We start from the raw sequence: 9,389 nt of genomic DNA, 5'->3' as shown, positions 1-9,389 counted from the left end.
ACTCAGTACTGCATTGTAAGTGGGGTGATAAGTAATGTCTTAGGCCACCTCCTCTGTTCAAAGACGGTCGTTCCAGTTTGAAATATATGGATTCTTTACTCCTCTTTCAAACCATCTGTCTTCTCTGGCCAATATGTTCACAATGTTGTCCTCAAAGGGATGATTTCTCTTCTTCAGATGTAAGTGGACAGCAGAGTCTTGACCTGAGGAGTTGGCCCTCCTGTGTTGTGCCATTCGTTTATGGAGAGGTTGTTTTGTCTCCCCAATGTACAGATCTGTGCAGTCCTGGCTGCATTGAACAGCATAAACTACACTACTCTGTTTATACCTGGGTGTTTTGTCCTCCGGATGGACCCGTTTCTGCCTCAGTGTGTTGGTAGTTTTTAAAGTGAACCGGGATATGATGTTTATTGAAGATCCTCCTGAGTTTCTCAGATGTTCCTGCGACATAGGGAATGATGATGTTGTTATGTTTTCTTGTCTCCTCCTCTCTGTCTGCTCTGGATCTTTTAGAGGTTTTGACAAAGGTCCAGTTTGGGTAGCCACAGGTTTTAAGTGCTCCCCTGATGTGCTTCTGTTCCTTCTCCTTCCCCTCTGACTTAGTGGGCACGGTGTCAGCCCAATGGGTGATGAGAGTCGAACAGCAAGTACTGATGTGTGTGTGTAGGTTTTCTGTACACCTTAATGTTGAGGCTTCTGTCTTCTTCAGTGTGAACGGCACAGTCCAAGAAGAGCAGACTGTCTCCTCTGACATCTTCCTGTGAAAACTTGATGTTATTGTCCACAGCATTTATATCTTCTGTGAAGGCTTCCAGTTCCCTTGCTCTGATTTTGACTCCACATACCTGAGCCAGTGGCTTGGAACAGTTCCTGTGAATGTGATCAAGACTCTGCTCTCAACTTCCTCCATATAGAGGTTGGCCGCTATTGGGGACACCGGTGAGCACATGGCACAGCCGTGCATCTGTCTGTAAAAGCCTTCACTGTACTGGAAGTAGGTGGTCGTCAGACAGAGGTCAAGTAAGGCACAAATGTGATCTGGGGTGAAGTTGGTTCTGCTGGACAGACTGCTGTACTGTTGCAGGCGTATCTTCACCATCTTAACCACATCTTGAGTGGGAATGCATGTAAATAGTGATGTGACATCATAAGTAACCATTGTTTTGTCTGAGTCCAGTGTTATCTCTCTCACTGTGTTGGCGAAGTCCTGTGAGTTTTGGATGTGGTGTTGAGTGTTAGCAACCAAAGGAGCTTGGATGCTGGCTATGTGCTTGGATATGTTATAAGTAACTGAGTTAATGCTGCTGCTGATGGCTCTGAGTGGTGCTCCTTCCTTGTGTATCTTGGGGAGTCCATAGATACATGGGATGGCTTCCCCGGGCTACAGTCTGTAATATAATGGCCTGTCAATGGCTTTGTCCTTTTCCAGTTTTTGCAGATGATCTGTAACCTTCTTTTTGTAGCTACTGGGAGGATCTCGCCTCAGAGCCTCATAGGTGTTAGTATCACTGAGCAGATCAGTGACTTTGGTGTGGTAGTCTGCTGTGTTTAGCACCACAGTGCATCTCCCTTTGTCTGCCAGCAAGATGGTGATTTTCCTGTCTCTTTTGAGTGATGCCAGGGCCTTCCTTTCCTCAGTAGTGAAGTTGGAGGGGGGTGCTTTTGCATCAGCAAGAGCAGCTGATACCTTCAACCGTAGCTGTTCTGCCGCTGTGTCTGCCAGCTTATTGTTTCTGATGGCTGACTCTGTTGCTGTGATGAGATCTACTACCAGTATCTGTTCTGGAGCTACTGCAAAGATCAGTCACTTTGGCAAGGACATCCTTCTCTGGTTGGGTGAGCTCTCTGTTGGACAAGTTTTTCACCCACTCTTGTATGTCCAGATGTGCTGTGTTGTTGATGTCCTTATTTCTCCAGGCGAGAGCTTCTGTTCTATGCGAGTTGCTTTGACGTGCCTGTAAAGTTATGGTACAGTACCTAGATTTACCATGACCTGGAGGACTGAGAACCTTCATCAACATAAATCTACGATATTTCCTCGTGAAGTTTTTTTTGTAAATCCCAATTAAAGCTGAGAAAGTGGCATAGGTACATTTTATGCCCCTTTTTGGTTTTTATACAATGGTTACAAATGAAGCCCCAGGTCTGATTCTTGCACAGCCTTACTCCATTCACTAAACTATATTCCCCAACCGATAGATGGATTTAAATTGTGCTGACGTCGATCAATCTTCAGCCTCCAATTTGAGAAGTGTTGCACTGGAGCGAAATGCCAATCTGCATGGCGGCTCACTGTCTGTTTTACTATGAAGCAAAGCGAGAGGTGCTATCTGGTATCTGAGAGAGGGATGTATTAGCAGAAATGGATAAAAATAAAAACTATTCCAAATTGAGAACAAATGTTGCACAATTCCTGAAATTCAAATTAATGAGAATCTGTCAAACATCAAATAGTGAGTGCATGAGAGAGAGAGAGAGAGAGAGAGAGAGAGAGAGATAACATGCTTCAAATAGATCCGGACAACACCCGTGTGGCAGGAAATGCACTTTGATGGTATATTCTGTGATAACCAATCAGAAGCATTAGATGGTCTGAGCGTCTTGACCACATCACCACGTCAACACTCTGAAATACAAACAAGCTTCCTAATAAAGTCAGTGTCAAGACGATCGTGTTCTGCATTACACTGCTTCTCCTTCATCAAGGATGTAAGTGCTTTATTTATTAAACATACCAACCCTGCGTTCAAACCAGAGTTTTCTGCCTCTAGATTGGATCTGGAAGTTGAGAAGAATATTAGTAATCTGACCATTTTGAGAACAACTGAAGAAGATGAGGGAATGTATCACTGTGCAGTCATTTACTGGACTGAGAATTTTTGGAGTGGAACCTATTTGTCATTAAAAGGTAATTATGTGATCTGTTTTTTAAAATGTTTTGGAGTCACTTTAACCACTTTCAGCTTCATTGTGTTAATGTTCTTTAACTTAACTGACTTACTGTCACTAAATGTGTTAAGCTCTGATTAATTTGAACTTCAAACATGCATTTAACACAGTTTTGCATCACACAGGAAAAACTCAGACAGTAAGTCAAATAAAATATTTGAAGAAGTGATCAACTTTTACCCATTGATGATTTTCTTTGTTGTTTTTATTTTGATATTGTTTCAGGAACCAGGATGTGGTCACTGACAGCTGTACTTATTTATCAGCTGTATGCGGCCTTGGCTCTCAATCTGGTTGTTATAGCCTTCCTCATTTACGTCATGAAGAAACAAGACCCTTTTTATTACATCGGTAATAGAAGTTACTCATAGTTCTCTATACAACGCTATAACATTAAAGCTACTCCATCCTTATTTATTGTTAAATATATACTTTCTGTTTCTAAATCCAGCTGCTGTTGCCAGGCAGAAAATCCGTGGTGGTCAAAAAAGTCAACAGGTGAGGAATTTAAATGATGGATTAACCTCATTGAAACAGTTGAGGTTGTTTGTGTTTTTTAACGTTGTCTTCTGGTGTATTTTCACAGAGAGATGTGGACATGAGGCTTTATTCTGCGGTTGTTTTCACCATGATGAAAACTGCCAGAGGTGCGATGAAGCGTGCAGGAGCAGCAGAGAGAGAGAGGATCTACACTGCTGTCAAGGCTTTTGGGTTGGATTAGTGACTTAAAATGATGTGTTTGGTTGATGTCAGCCCATTTAGAGCTCAATGGGTTTATATACAGTAGCTAGTAGTGGCTATTAGGTCAAGCTTATATACATATTATACACATATAACTGTAGAAACAAGTTAGATTGAAATAGATGGAAATACACTGAATGTGGGGTTGAACTTTTCTGATCATTGTATTTACCTGCTTATTCTGTGCAGGGTCTCCAGAGGCTCCAATGTATCAGTGTAGGCACCGACATGTTAGACGGCTCAGATATCAGAGGAACAGATCTGATCAGAAATTAGAGAAGAGCACTGATTTCTGATCAGTACGACTGTAATATGTAACAAACTGTTTCAATAAATAAAACACGCTGTGCTTCGTAGTGCTAAACTACTGACTCCATCTGTTATTGTGTCAAACAAGGTTTGGTTATCCTGCAGATTTCCTAAACGTCAAACAAAACACAAATCAGATGTCCACAGACATGTTGACAACATGTCCCCTTACAGAAACACTGGCGGTTAATGATGTTAATTACCAAGACAACTGAAAAGCAAAAAACACTGATCAATATTTACACAGTCTGACTGATACTCAACTACCTCTAGTCAATATGTTGTCAGTTGGGATGAAATGTTACATGTGAACACTCCCTAATGAAACTGAGGTCCTTTGAACACAGTTGCAGAGCAGTTGACAGGCGCTGCTCTGCCTGTAGAGAAAGGTGCTGCTGGTTGTGGTGAGCTGCTCTAACAACAGAGGACAAACACTCTTGCGGCGACTCTCTCCTCTTCTTTCGTCTTTTCACTTTCCTTGTGGTCAAATCAAGTGCTGCAACGTTAACTAGCTGCCTCCACTTCACTGTCCTGCAAGATATATGATAGTGTTTGTGTGTAAATGACAAATATGTCAGAGATTCGGGCTGCAGCATCAAGATCAGTCGAGTATAGAAGACATATGCAGGATTGACTAAAGCTTGAGCTTAACGTATGCAGTTTCTCATACTAACCATACTAGCAGTTATTATGTTGCAGCTACTCAACAGTTATATATTATAGAGAGAAATATTATATGTGTGTCCCATCCAGAGGATCTTATGAATGAAAGAAAGGCTCAGAGAAGGAAGAATATTTATCACCCATGTCTCTGTCTCATTACCCTTCAGTAAGATCAGATCTCTGTCCTTCAAAGAAAATCAGCCCCAGACTCCCTTAAAAAGTTTAGTGAGTGGCTGAGTTAAGAGACACTTGTAAACTTTGTTAAACCCTGTCTACAACAAATTCTCAATTATTTGTCCTTGCTTCTAAATTCAGTAAATGTAGCACAGTGAGTTTTTTTAAAAGAAGCATCAGTATATCAGTTTGTTGCAATACTGGTGTATAAGTGACGTGTTATCAGTAGTTAGAGGCTCGACTAGCAGACAGACATTTTGAGGTTTTGACAGTGAACTGCTGTGTGTCTGTTCACCACAACTGTAGACAAAAACTTATGGAAACTTTGATGTTTCAGTCACAATTAATCTTTCTTCAGAGAAATGCACTGATAAGAAAATACATTGCATGAATAACGTGAGGGAAAAACCACTGAACTTCATGAACTCCTCCTTTGTCCTGTTGCTGCAACACTTTGTGAAGCTCTTCTGCACGTCTGTCATGACAACGAGCAAAGCCACATGCAACAAGCTGCACTGACAGCTATGGGCTGCGGTGGGCCGTCAGACCGACCATCAAGGCTGTTTACTCAGAACAGGACCTGACTACAGGCTTCAACAGGATACGTAGCGAGGGAAGAGCTAAAACAGCTTTCAGAAGGCTAATTTTAGTTGAACAAAAGACAAAGTTTTGGTTTTATTTTCTGGTTAATGTCATTCAGAGCACAAGTACTGATTATAAATTGGGTTTTTAAAGATACAACAAAAGGGATCTACAACCGTACAGATCAGTTATATTGAAACATACAATCCTTATATTAGTTTATTGATTCCTGTCCATCACTTAAGACTTCAGCACACACGTGAAACCTGTTTGTGGATAATCAGGCAGACTTCATGTAAGTTCTCCTTCATTTAAGAACTCATGCTCTTGTCGAACAGATCAGGGTTGAGACCAGTGAGTGATCAGCACCTCCCCCCTCTGACATGAACGACCAATCAGAAGGACTGAATCACAGAAAACTGAGCTGAAGGCGATCATGACATAACGTGACTGGGTAGGTGTGTCTCCAACCGTCCTGTTTCTTGTAACTGCCCCTTTTGAAGTTGTTGTGATATTAAACACGAGCCATAAAAGGAAGGCACTGTAGTGTTACAGGCCACTTTCTGAGGCTGAAATAGTTAGTGAGAGAGGTCGAAGAGTCTCACCTCAGTTTGAAGCCCGACCACAACAACGCTTCAGTTTCCATGCATCGTTTGTTTCTCAGTGGTGACTGTGAATGTGTGTTCATGTGCGTCTGTTTTCAAAAGTACGAAGCAGAAAACGAAGAACATGATGATCTCCTGTTTGAAACTCTATTTTACAGTTGGTGCTTTTCTTGTAAAAACCAATGAAGTCGACAGTACTGACCCTGATAAAGACCACAGACCACAACACACTGGTCCAACAGATTTACTGCAGGCCCTATAGATAGATAGGTTGTGTGTGTCAGTGTGTGGTGTTGTATTGGATTGTGTTATGTTGTGGTTTTCTCCTCAGATAAAAATACATAGTTCAGAAACTCTCAGTGGCCTTCAGGTGAATGTGTTTGTGTGATACTGTGAGAGTGTCGCTCTGCTGCTGACTTTCACCAGCCCTCTGACAAGAAGTGAAGCGAGTGTAGAGGATGGACGCTGTGCTCTTCCTGCTTATGTGAGTGACAGGCAGAGGGGCGGGTCATCACTGATGATGTAAAGCATCTGAATTTTTTAAAAATGGCTCCTGGGTCTTTGTGTATCACCGTGTCTAATGGCTGAGGGTGCGCAACGTGAACATGAAGTATAATCCTGCGTATATAACAACACAAAATAATCCACAAAAAAGTCGGTAAAGTTAGTCATGTTCTCTGTGTTGTTCTCCATTGTGACCGCGCTATGACATGATGACGTATGTTCAAGAGGTAACTGTGCTCAGGCCCGGTTGCAGCCGGAGCAATGTGAGTGCAGGCCAGCGGGGGACTGGGGAGGAGGGACAGTCGTGCTTCGGCATGGTGAGAAGCAACTGGGCCAAGTGGGAGTGCTCCCTCAGGATCTACAGGGAGACTTCATGATCGAGGGGCATCTGCCCTGAGCAGCAGCAAGAAAAATCCCCCTATAGAGTCCAGACGCTGGTGGTGTTGGTGACAGTGGTGGGGCGCGCAAAACAGCAGTAGAAATGGACTAAAAGCATCATATTCAAAAAGACAGCAACAAGATGATAGGCTAACAGTGAACACGTGTCACTGTCTATTGGATGGATGTGACCAGCTGATGTCAATTGACTGCCCCAAATAATGAGGCAGGAAATCAGGACATCATGAGCATGTGTGGGAGGAGTGAATGACATGATGGTACGAGTAATAAACTAAACGACAAAGCACGCAGTAGAGTTATCTTCTTGTCTGAACTTCATTTAATGGTGACTGAAATTGTTATTTTAAGTCAAACCACGATTTTCTCCTAAACTTAACTTAGTAGTTTTGGTGCCTTTATTTTGAAAGTGTAATCGAACATCAAGTGTTTGTTATCACTGACTTGACCACTGAATGAGGCCGTGGTGTTTTCAGGAGCAGGCGAGTGCAAAGGCAACAGTTTCACAGTGGACCAGCGAGTGTATTACACATTATGGCGAGATACATCCACTACTAATGTTTAGGAACTACTGCACTGTGTCTTTAATGCAGCATGGTAAAAACAAACCTTTACCTCCTCTTTAAAGGCCCTGTCCTGCCCTCCAACACATCTTTCACCCTGTCAGGTGGGAGTTGGGTGAAGACACGTTGATGTCATTAAACTTGACGTCCTGTTGAGGATCATGAAGGTTTATACCAGCAAAGGAAGAGTGAGATTATTTCAACTAAATGCAGGTTCTGACAGTTCTGTCAAAGGTCTAATTATAAACAACATGTGTGAAAACACCTGTGTGGGTGGACCTTCGTGTACAACCTTACCTTAACACAAAAGTGTGCTGTATTGTGCATTGTTCTTCCTTATGGTCAGAAAATGATCTTACTACATGTCATTTAGGGTGATGTGTGTGTGTTTCCTAAACATTTTCATCATTTGAGTCAGCATCAGATTAAAAGTCAAGTCCAATAAAATCCTCTGGTGTGTCCACATGAAACTCTAAACAGAAGCTTGCTGTTAGTGTTGTTTCATGTGTTCAGGTTGGAAAAGTGGTCGATATTATTTCCACTGTGGTGGTTCACTGAAACTACATCATAACAAGGAGCCAATCAGACTGCTCTGAAATGATTCCCTCCCACTCGATGCCGCTACATTAAGATGAATCTTCCTCTAATACGATCTAATTTAACTGCTGTCTCGAGTGAATCAACAAGAAAATGCTGATCGTGTTTTATTTACTGCTGATGCTCAGAGTCGGGCGTAAGTAGTCAGACTTTTATCCATACATAGTTTAGGTTTGTTATATTCACGCATCAGTTTAGAGCAGAGAACATTTGACTCTGTCTGTTGTTAATCACTGCTCTATTTAATTTTATCTTTAGGATGCACAGACGATCTGAACTTTGAGGTGAAGACTGTTGGAGATAATGTGACTCTGACCTGTGACCGCCAGAAGTCTTTGCTTTCAGCACCTACATTGTTTTGGATCAGGCTGGTTTCTGGAAACGTGCCTAAATTCTTGGGAGGAACACATAGCTTTGATTATCCTGGTGTGAACAAAACTCCTCGCATTACAGCAAAACAAGGCGATGGAACATTTCTTCTGCATATTAGTGAAGCACAGTTAAATGATACTGGACTTTACTACTGTGTAAAAGTAGACAAACTTAACTTGACATTTGTGGAAGGAACATTTCTACGAATTCAAGGTAAACATCATTTATAACAGCACTTTACATATTTAGAAGTTTTAATTTATACATAAAGATGTCACATGTTTCCTTAAACTATAAATTAACATATTTAAATACTTTTATTTTTATTAAAAGGAGTAAAATGTTTTATTTTGCAGGAGCAGAACCTGATATTACCACCGTCATTCAGCTCCCTCCATCTGATCCAGTCCGTCCAGGAGACTCAGTGTCTCTGCAGTGTTCAGTCCTCTCTGACTCTGAGAACAAACCATGTCCAGGAGGTCACAATGTGTTCTGGTTCAGAGCCGGATCAGAATCTAATCCCAGTTTCATTTACGCTCATGGAAACAGTGGTGATGAATGTGAGACGAGTCCTGAGGCTCACTCTGCACAGAAATGTGTCTACAGCTTCTCTAAGAACGTCAGCTCCTCTGATGCTGGGACTTATTACTGCGCTGTGGCCTCATGTGGAGAGATTTTATTTGGAAATGGAACAAAACTGGACATTGAAGGTATTTTTGTTTTGTTGTTTAGATAATTCAAATATTTAAGTGTCAGATTATACAATAAGTCAAATAAAATCCATCAAGATCAACTATTAAGTGTTTTCTTGTGTTTTAAATATTTTATGGTAACAAGGAGGTAACATTAACACTATCAGATTTCACCCTGTGGTAATTTTCTTTCTTTTTTCATTTTGATGAGTTTCAGGAACCAGTATGGCTGATGTACTTCT

General features: G+C 41.5%; 1 long non-coding RNA gene across 1 annotated transcript; it reads left to right on the top strand.

The window, feature by feature from the left end:
• Window positions 1–3,250: 3,250 nt before the first annotated feature.
• LOC141012737 (uncharacterized) lies at window positions 3,251–3,967 on the top strand. Its single transcript, XR_012180406.1, has 3 exons — window positions 3,251–3,300; window positions 3,401–3,447; window positions 3,536–3,967. It is a non-coding gene; the product is annotated as an uncharacterized lncRNA (long non-coding RNA).
• The last annotated feature ends 5,422 nt before the right edge of the window (window positions 3,968–9,389 follow it).

Source organism: Pagrus major, chromosome 18 (genome assembly GCF_040436345.1).
Source record: "Pagrus major chromosome 18, Pma_NU_1.0".
Classification (NCBI taxonomy): domain Eukaryota; kingdom Metazoa; phylum Chordata; class Actinopteri; order Spariformes; family Sparidae; genus Pagrus; species Pagrus major.
Note: the sequence above shows the minus strand (reverse complement) of the source record. Positions and strands in the feature narration are given on the sequence as shown.